This window comes from Dermochelys coriacea, chromosome 12 (assembly GCF_009764565.3).
Source record: "Dermochelys coriacea isolate rDerCor1 chromosome 12, rDerCor1.pri.v4, whole genome shotgun sequence".
Taxonomy (NCBI): Eukaryota; Metazoa; Chordata; order Testudines; family Dermochelyidae; genus Dermochelys; species Dermochelys coriacea.
In genome coordinates, this window is record NC_050079.1 from 16,967,366 (window position 1) to 16,981,700 (window position 14,335).

Genomic DNA, 14,335 nt, shown 5'->3' on the forward strand with positions numbered 1-14,335 from the left:
GCTGGGTTTTTCAAAAGAGCCTAATGCAGATAAACCACCCCTTCCCATTCAAAGTTCATCAGAATTGGGAACTTGACTTCCTTAGTCACAGCCTAAAATTTCTGCTGCATTTCAATAAGTTTTCATGAATGAAAAGTAGAATTCTGTATGTAATCAAAACTTTTTTAACTTTCAGAAGTTTGCAATGGGTTTCTACCATACCAGCAAAACTTGTCTATTAGTAAATTACTGTTTACACTGTACTCTGAGAATGTAAAGCAGTATATAAATTGTTCATAATCTCTTGTACATAGCATGGATGAATAGGTTAATCTTATTAATTTTATCACAAAGTAACTAGCTGGATATTTAATGTGTATATTTAGATACTGCATCTAGTGCTTCTCTATCTGATTAACATTTTCTTCATAGAGAGGAATGACACTTGCATGCAGTAAGACATCTTATTTAACATGAAGTCTATTGGTGCAATCATTTAAATTAACAAAGTAGGCTTAGTGACTCTAGGCCTGATTCTAGTTCTGCTCAAAACAATGTAACTCCATTGACTTAATGGAGTTACTCTTGGTTCACACTCATTTAACTGAGATCAGAATTAGGCCCTATGTTTGCAGGAACCAGACCCTGCATCACCTGTGAATTTTCTCCCTATGATTCAGAGAGAGCAATGCTATTAGAAATCCTTAGTCAGTCATTAAACCAGAGTTGTAGAAGTTTGGTAGCCTAGAAAGGGGAAACATGATTAACCTTGGTCTAAGGCAAGAAGCCCTGGGACTTTGTGACAAGAGCAGAAAGCCAGCTCTTGGGCTCCCATCACATGATCACCAATGTTAAGTGATTTTAAAAATGTTTGTCCTGTGACAGAGTACAAGGCAATGCCTGAGAACATATTGTTTGAGTTGTACAGTCCTCTCCCATATGAAGCCCCTTTTGACATTATACCAAGATTATAAAGGTTGTCATCTACCATTTAAAAAAGTTAGTACAACTAATAATAATAAACTGGAGTCTGGAATTAATGCCTTTTGGCTAGACTCACAGAACGTGGAACTGTGGTTTGGACTTCACCTAATTACATGAGATGTATAAAATATGTAGCAGTAATTTTTTTAAATGCAAAAAACACATGCACACTTTCTTTTTTAATTCAGTTTCAGAATGTATTTTACAGTTAAGATAAGTTTTATGCTTTGGGGGTCTGAGTCTAATCTCACTTAAACTGGCCTAATCAAGAGCAACTAGTTCATTTGAAATCAATGTAGTTACAATGGTGTAAAACTAGGGCAAGTGATCTTGTCCCATTTCCTCCTACTCTCTCCACTTGTGCCTTGTTGTTTTTGGATCACCAACACCTCTCATCCTCCCCCTTTTCTGTATTTGGCACTGGTGTAAATCTTCATAGTTCTATACCTCTGTGTCCCCTCCTGATGCTCTAATCCTCACCAGACCTCTGAACTCCTCCTGATATTCCTGACGTCCTTTCATCGCTTATGCTGTCAACTTCCAGCTCCCCTCCTGCTCTTCCATATCTCTTCCTCCTCTTCCTGTTCACCTTTTCTCTGATCTCCCCTCCTGTTGCTTTGGACCTCTACTCACTTCTGTTGCTCTCGATGTCCTTACTATTCCTGCTACTCTGAGCCACCAGTCTTGCTCCCATCCCGACACATTCCTACCTTCTCACAGCTCCTGCTGCTTGATCTTCTTCCCTTTGACTCCTGTTGCTATGCACCTCCTCCTGGCATCTTCAGCTTGGAGTTCCTTGCTGGGTGTGCAGGTCTGAACCTCTGCCTCTTTCTTGTTTTGTCTTGTACTCCCAATAAACTAATTTAAAGCTGCCCCATCCAAGTGGTAAAAAGCAAGGATAACTATTGCTTTAAATACAAAAACAGCACCACTCTGTTTTCAATTATACATTTCAACTAATATGTTCTTTACTTTACTTTTAAAAAACAAAAAAACCTAACAAATTGTCAAATATCACTGGTTTCTTTAAAGGACTCCCTGAGTTTGAAAGCTAATAATTTAAAAAAAAAAAATTAGAAGTACTTTTAGGTACAACACTTTCTTCTGAATGCCTCAGCCAATATTTGCAACCTTAAAACGGATATTTCACACAGCACTAAGAGAGACAAAGGCAGCTGGGGGGAAACCTCACCATTTGGGGGAAACAACTCTACACAAAGTGCTGTCAACTGAACAAAGTAAACAAACTGGAAACAAAATATAGAAATATTTTATTTCTAATCACAAGTGGCGCATACGCCTTCACTTATCCTTCCTCTAGTTGGATTTTTATTTTATTCTTTTAGAGATGGTTTGGTTACATAACATATACACACTTTTTTTGGTTTTTGTTTTTTTAATATAACATGATTGTGTAAACTGGGGCTCTTAAGTGACTTGTGTTTTGTTATGGGAGCGTTCCATCTTTGTTTTTGTGTTTTGGGAGTGTGTGTATGCTTAACAGTAATCCTGGCTCTAACTCTTTAAGATGTTTATGTGCTCCTGGAAAATACATTAGGGTTTTGGGCTGCTGTTTTGCTGCCTGTTAGTGTTCTAAAGGAACAAAATTTGGTACAGTGGCAAGTTCTTCAAATACAGAGATTTTTGTTTGTTTTTAAAAAAGTCTTAATCTTCTCTTGGAAACAGCCCCATCTTATTTAAAAAAAAAAAGCCTCCCCAAAATTTCCTTCAATCTTTTCTGTTTTGGACGGCTGACTACAGGCCTGATTATGTGGAATGCAAGGAGGAAGCCTAGTGAGCAAAGCACATATACTATCATCAGTCAGATGACTTTAAACTGGACATCATTGGGCCTCATGAGAGGAAAATAAATGCTATCCTTCTAGAAAACCCCTACAGAATTTGCAGGGATGAAACCAATGGAGTTCTGTAAACATGTAAAAAGATTCTATAGAAACTACTCTAAAACCCTGTGGAATTTAATAGGAATGAGATCCTTCCCTAGGTTTTTGGAATCATCCACAGAATTCAATAGCAAGGATATAATTTTCTGTTTAATTTCTATAGAACTTTTCTACAGGGAGAGTATAGCCCAAGAATAAAGGCCAAATGTTCTCAAATTGCCACCTGCTTCAAAGTTCATTCAAGTTACTGCACCAACTCGGAGGGGTAACCGTAAACATCTTAATATTAAAAATAACATCCGTCTAAAATATTCATTTTACAATTGCCTGGTGCCTCACTTTGCACCTGAGGGGATATTAATCAGCCTCACCAAACAGTATGTCTTGCTTTATTGCTTAATTATATAGTGAGAGGGAAGATGGGAAAGACGTGTGAGTGGAAACTGTTAATTCTGTAGTACAGCATTTGATTCATGTTTCAGTTTCCTCTTCTTCAGCACAAAGGGAAGCAGACGGAGGAGGATGTGGCAGCAGCAGTTTAGTCTAAGCTTCCAGTGTAACCCAGAAGCACCAGTCACCCCTAACATCCAAACAGCAGCTTCATGTTCAGCCAAGTGTCTTGTCTTGTTGGACCCTGCTTTACTCACTCTGAGCCACTCTGGCAATGCAAATACAGCAGACAGTGGCTGCTTCTTCCCCTTCAGGGATTCTCCCAATATGTGGAGTTCCTAGCAGATATGGAGCTGACGCAGCTAGTTTCTGCGCTGCCCCCATGAACCCCTGGATGCGGCTGGCATGTCAGGGCAAGGAGAAGGTATGGCCAGAACACATTGTTCTCCAGCTATCCCCAACAGGTGAAGGGCTCCTTTGAAGCTGTTACCAGCAAGTGGAAATAAGAGCAGCTTTAGACTACACAGTGGCTAAAACACTTGCAGTTGCCTAGCACTTTGACTATTGCTCCTACTGAAGGAGCTGAGCTGGTGTTGGCAACGGTGGGAAACTTTAGGGGGAAAACGGTCAGTGTGAATACAGCCCCTGTTAAGTACCTTCTTTCTTTATTATTATAATAATACTACTTTTAGTACTTTCCCCAAGGATTTCAAAGCACTTTACAGAGGTGGATAATTGCTGTTGTCCCCATTTTGCCTGAGGAAATGGAGGCACAGTGACGTGAGTTGCCAAAGTCTACATCAAATCCATGGCACAGCAGGGACTGGAACCAAGCTCTCCTCATTCCTGTTCCCAGTATTTCCAGGTGCTTCCTTTCTTCTGTTTACAGGAAGTTTTCTAATACAGTGGGAAGCTTTGAAAAATATATTTGTTTTCATTCTAGCTTTGGCTTCCCACTTCAGAATGCCTTAAACAGATTCTGGCTAGAGTCTTTTCATGATTTAGGCTGCTGCTTTGAATATAGCCCAGGTTAGGATTGTATGAAAGTTGTTACCATCAGATTGCTGTTTGCTGGTGTCTGTCAATGGCATTTCTAAGATGTATCAAAGCATCCCAGTCCAGTTCCCAGGGGACAAGCGTCTTAGAGCCTCCCACCACAATGACACTAAATAACAATCTTGTTAGTTCTGTTTCAGCCTATGCTGAAAATGCTATGTTGTACTCCAAGAAGTGGTGCTTCTGTGTCAGTGCTGAGACTTCTTGACAGGTAAGTGTGGGAAAGCTTGCACTGTTACTGTCTGTGCAGAACCACTTTTGTGGATAAACAGAGGACCTCCATCTCTGGAGTCTTAATTCAAGGCCATCTCATGAATACTAACTAGACATGCAAACTATACATAATAAAACAAACCCAAAGACAGGGGTAACCCTTAACACTTGGGGTGGGTCCATAAATTAGCTAAAATAACTATTCTTAGTCTACAGATAAGTGCTAATTTTAGATCAGTCTGGTATAGGGGAGAAGTTACTTCTCCATCAGTTATGTTAAAGGAGTTAGGGGTTCAATTCAAAGAATTATTTTAAGCCACCATATAGTAATTGATGATAAACTGTAGTAAAAGTTGCAGGAGACCATATCATCACTTTCATCCGCAACACTGCTGCTCATGTTAGTCTAAAATTGTAACTTATCATACAGTTATAGTTGAACATGGCATCGGTCATACAAAGTCATGCAATACACTTTACAGAGACTTGTATGAATCCCTTCATTATTTTCCATATTCTGCACTGAAAAAATCTCTTCACTGACTGCCAATTATATTTTTATACTGGTTTTCAATTTTAAGTACATGTCCTGGTCTCAGAGTCCATTTGGGGCTGGAATGCTGGAAACATTGTAAACAAACAAATTGCAAATCCCATGAACTTGGGGTCTGTTTGCAACATTTATTGTTTTTGCAGAAACCAAGATAAAATTTAAACAAAGAAGAGGCTTCCTTATTTACTTTCTCCTCCCCTTACCAAAAAAGTAGAAGTGGGCTTCACTCCCTACATTACAGGGAAGGATCTGTGAATATGGTGAGCCATTCCATGGAGCTATAGGGGTGCATCTTTACTGGGGAAAAAGATGTGTTCTTAATTGGAGTTAACTAACATGAAGTAAAATCTTAGCCAACACAAGGCAGGTTGTAGTTTTGACATGAGTTAGCAGGTCCAATGAAAGGCTATGGAGGAGCCTTGTGTTTACCTTGACTGGCCAATTCATGTCAAAACCACAAACTGCCTTGTCTTCATTAGGATTTTACCTCATGTTAGTTAACTCCAGTTAAGAATACAACTCTGGTTTTTTCTTCATGTAAACAAGGCCTTTAGAAGTGCCAGAGATTCCTTGAAGTCCATTAGGGATTTTGCTATTGCTATTGATTTGATGTGGAAGGCACTCGGGCTCAGACCCTCAAAGATACTTAGATACCTAAATATTTTTAAGGATCTGGGCCACAGATGCTACAGTGATGGGCAGCAGTATAAAACCTGAGGAGAGAGAGGGGAAGCTCTCTCAAAGTTGGGATGAAAAGTACAAAACGCATGAAGCACTATAAGTCACTCTTACATGAATATTCAAAAGACAAATATATGGGGCTGGAAAAGCTGAGCTCCTGAAGGGAATTCTGTCAAAAAGTGCATATCTTGTTGTAATGAAGCTGCCTCTTGGGGGGGACAGTACTGAGAGTATCAATTCAGGACAAATTGTTTAGAGCAGGGCAGTTACAGCCCAAAGCTGGGGTTCCTTCACTACTGAGGTACACCAAACTAGCCAGACAAAGGGGACTTTGGTTTTACCCCACTGGCTAACCAGAATTCATACAAGCAATTCCTTCAGATGCTCCAGTTTCCCAGTATCACCACCAGCACCACTTCTTATGGGATGAATGGTTATGAAAACCAATACCCCCGTAAAAGGAAAAAACATTCATAGAATCATAGAATATCAGGGTTGGAAGGGACCCCAGAAGGTCATCTAGTCCAACCCCCTGCTCAAAGCAGGACCAAGTCCCAGTTAAATCATCCTAGCCAGGGCTTTGTCAAGCCTGACCTTAAAAACCTCTAAGGAAGGAGATTCTACCACCTCCCTAGGTAACGCATTCCAGTGTTTCACCACCCTCTTAGTGAAAAAGTTTTTCCTAATATCCAATCTAAACCTCCCCCATTGCAACTTGAGACCATTACTCCTCGTTCTGTCATCTGCTAGGGAGAATTGAATTCTCCCAATTCAAAAGGACCAAGCCCCAGCTCCAGGTCGATATACGAGTCAGATCTTGCCCACAAATCATGCTGTTGCCAATCCATTGGAATCTAAAATCTGAAGGCTTATTCATAAAAGGAAGGAAATATAGATGAGAGTTAAAATTGGTTAGCTGAATCAATTACATACAGTAATGGCAAAGTTCTTGGTTCAGGCTGGTAGCAGTGATGGAATAAACTGCAGGTTCAAATCAAGTCTTTGGAGTACATCCACAACATGGATGGGTCATTCAGTCCATTATTTAGAGCTTCAGTTTGTAGCAAAGTTCCTTCAGTGGTCAGAAGCAGGATTGAAGACAAAATGGAGGGGTTTCCTGGGCCTTTTATATCCTCTGCTACATGGAAGGACATCCCTTTGTTCTTACTGTGGAAATCACCCAACAAGGTGGAGTTTGGAGTCACATGTCCATGCGTGACTCAGCTCTTTACAGGTAGAGCAGCAATTGCTCACATGCTACCTTGAACGTTCCCAGGACGACTCCTCGTATGTGGATTGGAGTCTCCCAAAGTCCACTGTTAGTTAAATGATGCTTGATTGGGCACTTAATCTGAAGAGTCCCTTCTCAAAAAGCTGGCCAAATGTTTCACTGGTGCTACGTAGACTGAAACACACTGAGATACAAGTACATAGCCAATATTCATAACTTCAAATACACACATACAGACAGCATAATTATAACCAGCAAATATCAACTTTTTGATAGACCTCTTACTTGACCTCCTGTACAAGAGTTGGTGCAACTACAGGACATTGGTTGCAACAATGACCTATATAGTCACAGTTCATGTCAATAATGTCATACCTGTGGCTGCTGACTTCCCTCCCACATCATTTCCTGGAACACCTACTTGGAAATGAGTCTAAAATGAGTGTGGCTCTCAATATGTTGTGGGGGTGGGCAAGGCCTCTTTCAGTGTTTGTAGGGTGTAGGCCCTGTGCCTCCACAATTGCTTGCCTGTACCTGGGAAAACAGCTTTGTAACTCCTGTGCTGATTGTCAGTTGGATGTGTCATACCTATTGGGTCAAATTCAGTGTTGATGTATGCCACAGTCACTCCTCCAAAGTCAATAGCTGCATCACTGATGCCAGTGCTGAATATAGCCCATTATGTCTTTCTCTGAATTAGAGTAAAAATTATTGGCATAAGTCCAGTTAACACACCAGTGAAAAGCAATTGGCAGTTCAGAGTCCATATGGGGGAGAAGACAAGTGCTTGGAAATGACGGAGCAATGGATTTCCCCAGGGCTCTGTACTGTCACCAACCCTCTTTAACCTTTACATCAATGACCTGCCAACAACAGAGTCACGAAAGTTCATTTACGGAGATTACCTCTGTTGTGGTACCCAGGACTGGACATTTCACAAGCTTGATGCCACCTTAAACAGGGACATGACTACTGTAAGACTTGGCGCCTCCAGCTAAGCATCATAAAAACAATCTCCAGTTTGTTCCATCCTCATTATGCCAGCGCAACCCAAGAACTGAATGTTTATCTGAATGATCAGAAGGTGAAGTAGGATCAGTCTATCTAGGTGTTACCTTAGACCGCACACTGAGTTACCATGCCTCATATTCTGTGGTATTTGGAGTAAATCATCACACACCAAACTGGTGGATACACAGTTACATGCCGCCATGCTCATCATTTCCGGCACCCTTTGTTCAACTCCACTCCCATGGCTTCCAGTTCTGAGCAATATTGTTCCTCCTCATATCTTATGAGCGGTTGCCATTGGCATGTTACTGGAGAAAGTACGCACCAACACAAGCCTGCTGCTGCACAATGACCTTTTTAAACCACCAGCTGCATGTTTGCTGTCACGTTGCTCATTATGGTCTCATCCGCCACGTGGATGTTAGGGCGGAAACACTCTGGAGAGAGGAATGGATATTTGTTATAATTCCCAACCAGTCCCTCATCACCAACCCCACAATTTGGTTTTGTCCTGCCCTGTTGCCAATGGTCCTTATTGAACAGGTTCCAGACTGGGCAAGGTTTCTGTGCAGCAAACCAGTACCACTGGGGCCTTTGTGCAGCTGCAGCGCAACACAGACGATGACACGCATTGTCGATGAATGCCTGCTACCTAGGTTAAGCGGAGGCCTAGAAGAACTGTATCACATCACTGAAGATGGCTAGACGACTATGCACACGCTAAATAAATTGAGATCATGCATGGTAGGTATAACAGATCCTCAAATAATGCATTTTCTTCCCATATGTGCCTACCACTGAAATGCCTGTTTCCTGGGCCTGCCTTTACCAGTATCCTGAAATTCACGCTATGTTACACACCTCTGTTAAGACAGAAATGTACAATGCCAGTTATTTATTTATGTAAAACATTGAGGTATTAAGTGAAAACAGCCTAGAAACCAAACTTGTATTGTTGTAAATGCTTTTATTCAAGTCTTCTGATGCACTCTGTATGCCACCTGCCTTTGTGTGGTCTAGTCCCATGTTTATTGTGATGATGCTTTTGTGTTCCCTATTTTACTGTAAATAAAGAGCAACACCATCTTGCAACTGTATCCACAGTGACATTTAACTCTCAGCTGAATGAGTGCATTGTGTGATGTGTTTTGGAAACATCTCTTTTTAGGACTTAATCCAATCCTTTAATAGTTTCCAGTGTGTGACTATTTATTTGTTTACAGATTCAAAATGATTGGGTGTTAAACCACTTATCTACCAAATGCCAAAGCATTTATATAATCCAAAGACCAGGATAATGTTTTAAAACTCTTGCATTAGATCTGCATGGATCTTTCCTTCAAGCATGGGCGTTGATTTAGATTCTACATTATCTTTTAACTGGCACACAAGCTGATCAGATGTGTTAGATGGCTTTCAGTGTGATGCAAGAATTTCCCTATATTTCTCCTAGACAATATTCAGCATTTCTTACCTATGCTTTTATTTATAAAACATTATTTTAATATGAGGTGGTTATTGGTGCTGGACTTAATAGTCCACAATTAAGATCAGCCTCTCTGTGGTGGTTGATTCCCAGCTCTCTTACTGTAATTTAAAATGTTCCTCCATTTGACACTAGAACAGTTTAAAATCTTAATTCAGGATGGGGTTTTCACAGTAACCTAGGGCAGATGGGTACCTAACTCAGTTAGGCAACTGAAAATCCTAGCCTTAATGTTTTTTTTTCTTTTTTGCTTTTATATAATTCTACAATTTTTAAAATCTCATAGTTTGAATTTAACTTTTATATTAAATTATGTTTTCTTTTTGTTTTCAAAATCTCCGTTGTCACCATGTCTATATATAGGCAGAGCTGGTAGCATCACCTATTCTAAGGTGGTCCAACACTTCTGATTATAAGACCAAGTTTTCACTTGCCTCTAATTTTGCCAAACTTTAAGTCTTTGGATTGAAACTTTCCATACTGGATGTCTGGAAAACTTCAGCCAAAATAGTTAAGTTGTTTCTCAGCCCTGGTCTACACTGTGGGGTTAGGTCAAATTTAGCTATGTTAGGTCGATTAAAATGACTGCGTCCACACGTTCATTGACCTAAAGGGCTCTTAAAATTGACTTTTGTACTCCGCCCCGATGAGAGGAGTAGTGTTAAAATCGACCTTGCTGGGTCAAATTTGGGGTAGTGCGGAAGCAAATCGACAGTATTGGCCTCTAGGAGCTATCCCAGACTGCTCTGGACAGCACTTTGAACTCCCATGCGCTAGCCAGGTACACAGGAAAAGCCCCAGGAACTTTTGAATTCCATATCCTGTTTGGTCAGTGTGGCAAACTCAGCAGCACAGGTGACCATGCAGTCCCCCCACAATCGTAGAGCGTAGAATGTTTCTATGCTCCCCCTATCATCTCTGTCTCTGAGGTTATCGCAGATTGGAAGGCAAAAAAAACCTGGCGATGACATGTTTTCCGAGCTCATGCAGTCCTCCCGCACTGATAGGGCACAGCTTAATGCATGGAGGCATTCAGTGGCAGAGGCCAGGAAAGAATTAAGTAAGCGTGAAGAGCGGAGGCAGGACGCAATGCTGAGGCTAATGGGGGAGCAAACAGACACGATGAAGCATCTGTTGGAGCTGCAGGAAAGCCAGCAAGAGCATATACCCCCGCTGCATTCACTGTATAACCGCCTGCCCTCCTCCCCATGTTCCATAGCCTCCTCACCCAGACGCCTAAGAACGCGGCAGGGGGAGGCTCTGGGCACCCAGCCACTCCACTCCAGAGGATGGCCCAAGCAACAGAAAGCTGTCATTCAAACAGTTTGCTTATTGTAGCCACACTAAAAATCAATGTGGCCTTGTCCTTCCCTCCTCCCCCACCCCACCTGGGCTACCTTGTCTGTGTCCGGCTAGGAGAGGCAGAAGCCTCCAGCTTGTAGGACAGCAGAGTTGCAGAGGAAGTGGTGGAGCCATACACCTTGCACTGCAGGCTAGGGGAAAATATGTTGATCTTCCCATTTAAAAAAATTCAGGTGACTTTCTTTGGACAGCCTTTGTGCCCTCATGCTTTACTTCAGGGCTCTGAAATTTGGCAGAGGGTGGCCTTTGTGTCAAGAATGTGACTTCTGCTATCCCTGTGGACATATGCTCAAATCTGGCCAAATTATAAACCTTTAAAAAATTGCTGTTTGCACATGCTCAGTAGAGACTTCTTTGATTTTAGCAGCTAAAATCTTACACAAGGCTATCCTCAAGGAGTATGCGTGGACTCCTCACAGTTTCTAATGCCTACCAGACTGCACATGTGCCAATGCCACAGAGCAACTGTTCATGCTTCCTCCAGCCCAGAATTACAAGGGCTGGACTCTCCCGGTAATGATTGTTCCCAGGTGCTTCGGGCTAGGCACCGGATTGTGAGCAGGGCATCTGTCACTCCTGTGACCTCCCTGCTGGCACCCAGGCACTGTGGAGGAAGAAGCCATCTAATTCAAATGCAGAGGGCATAAAAGTTAGACAAGGTAGGATGGAAAGGAATAGATCTGGACAAAGCATCTGATAAGACTGGGATTGGAAGGTGTGTGGTGGGAGGAGGATGGGACTGGAAGCTGGGTAGGGAGGTTGGTACTAATTGGAAGGAGAGATTGGGACCAGGAAGCTAGAACTGGTTTGGTAAGGAAACTGAGACTGGGAACTGGGGGATGAGGGGAAGGAAATTAGGAGTGGGAGATGGTGAGGGAAAGAGGGAGAAGTGGGACCTGTGAGCCAGTTAGCTGGGGGAGAAGGGGAATGGGGCAAATACTGAGATTGGCTGAGGAGTTGAAGGGGAGACTAGGACTGACTGGAAAAAGAGAGAGGAATTAGTGTCAGGGGGAATGGGTGTAGGGGGGAAGACAGGTCTGACAATTACATTGGGCATAGGGGAAGAATTGGGATTGCTGGGCAAGGAGTCTGGAATAAGGAGCTAAAGAGGGGGGAGACTGGGGCAAAAAGCCAGGCAGGAGTGGGGGGAAGGAATCTAAGATTGAATGAGGAGCCCAGTGAGGGAGACAAGGACTGGGAGTCAGTGGGAGATAGTGGAGAGAAAAATTGGATGAGGACCTGGGAGGGAGGAACTGGGACTGGTTGCGTGAGGAGAATAGGATGAGAAGCCTGAGAAGGAGAGATTTGGACTGGGTAGGCAAGGAGAATGGGACAGGGACAAGAAGCTAGGAGAGGGAAGAGAGAGGACTGGGACAGGTTGGAGTTGACTTCCCCAATAGCCTCCACCCCGGATTTATGCTGAATTTTCTAGTTTGACCTTTCTCTCAGACCTAGATATGACATTTATTACTATAACTATCCAGAAATGGGATTGAGATATTTGTTCTATTATTGAGGTTTGTGGTTTGGTTGGGGTTTTTCCTCTGATTTTTGCCAAGAACTGTAGCTATGAGCTGTTCAAACTGTTTTCAAGAATGCACTTAGTTTAAAAGGGGAAGAAAGGAGAAAGGAGCTATGGAGAAGGCAAAAGATGGGTGGTTCTAACTATGCTCTTTTGTGAGTCAAGATTGTGGGGGTGATGAGCTGAAGATGGCTGTGCTGACTAGAGCAAACTCTTAAGATTTCTTAAAGGCCACAAAAAGAAAAGGAGTATTTGTGGCACCTTAGAGACTAACAAATTTATTAGAGCATAAGCTTTCGTGAGCTACAGCTCACTTCATCGGATGCATTCCACCAAATGCATCCGATAAAGTGAGCTGTAGCTCATGAAAGCTTTTGCTCTAATAAATTTGTTAGTCTCTAAGGTGCCACAAGTACTCCTTTTCTTTTTGAGAATACAGACTAACACGGCTGCTACTCTGAAACCTGTCATTAAAGGCCACAGTAATTGTAGGCTAAATTATTCCCATAGTTAATTTCAGAAGTTTTCTGCCTTAAATAGTAAATGTGTGGTAGGGCTCCTCTTCATTTTATTTTGTAGTACGGTCAAGAAATGATCCAACATCTCCCTATATTTATCCAGGTTGTCATTTAATTGATGAATTAATTCTGCAAAAGGTTCTACTGTACATTTTCCATTCTTATTACAAACTGATGTTTTATTTTGGGTGATAGTGGATTACCCTAACAGATAGCTGTACCTGACTTGTGTTATCACTTTCTATATACATTTAGTCACCAGAAAACACTATAATACTGCTTTAGGGTAAACTGCAGCTGCTTCTGTTCACAAAGTGACTCCTCTGATGTGAGAAGGGACAAGTTCTAATATGTTAGGATATACCCTGGCAGGTGTGGATGGAATAGCGTTTGGAGATACTAGCAAGGCAGGAGAACTTTGGAAAGAACGAAGAACTCATCTTTACTAAGCTACAATCTCTTCCTGGAAAATGCACAAGTTGGATCTGTGCAATAAAACTAGTTCAGTGATTGCATTTGGGAGAAGAAAGCAAAAAAGTCACTCAAATTCTGAGTCAGTCCTGATGAATGGTAACTTTACATATCAGTTTTGCCTACCTGAAAAGTGTGTGTCCTAAAATTTCACAATTGTGATGACAACAGTGAGAACACTGGTGCAAACAGGCTGCTAGAGTTTTTGCCATGTCTAACTCTCTGCTCAGGGAAGGACTAGACAACTTTATGGGTAAAACACCAGCACTTTGCTTACACTAGTGCTCTCACAGGTGAAACTTGAACCATTTAAACATTGGTGAGAAATTTTAGGGAGGAAAAAGCCTGTTGTAGACCTTGCAGATGTCACCAGCCTCCACTGATCAAATTCTGCCCTTCTGTGCATGTGCAAGTCATGCTGAATTAAATGAGTCGTGCTTGTGTGTCCAAGGGTAGAATTTGGCTTCTCTTTAGAACAGCTGGATAGTGTGTCTATAAGTGACACATGCAACCTCCTAGCCAAATGTTTCTCATAACTGTTCTACCATGGCCTGTGTCCACCATTGCCCTGAAAATATGGGGTGAGGGTAAAGCTGCAGGGTATTTTATTACCATAAATGCAACAATAAGCAATGCCTAGTCATTTAACAAGGAAGATACATATATAAAGAAATGGCATAGTTGTTTAGAATTATATTTTGCGAAGAAAATTGTGTGCATATGCGTAAATTAAGTACAGTCCACAAATTCTTATCAAGATGATGTGATCGATGGTGTTGCAATATTTGGATTCTCCTGACTGTACACAAGGGTCAGTCACTTATGATGGAAGTTGCACCTCTGTCATATCTGGCACATGGCTTTTGTTAAGGTATTTCACGTATTTCAGGGATCCAGTAGTAACGGCTGTAGGCTACACAAGAAGAAGACTAAATACATAGCTAAATGGAACTTTAAACATAGAATATGCCATC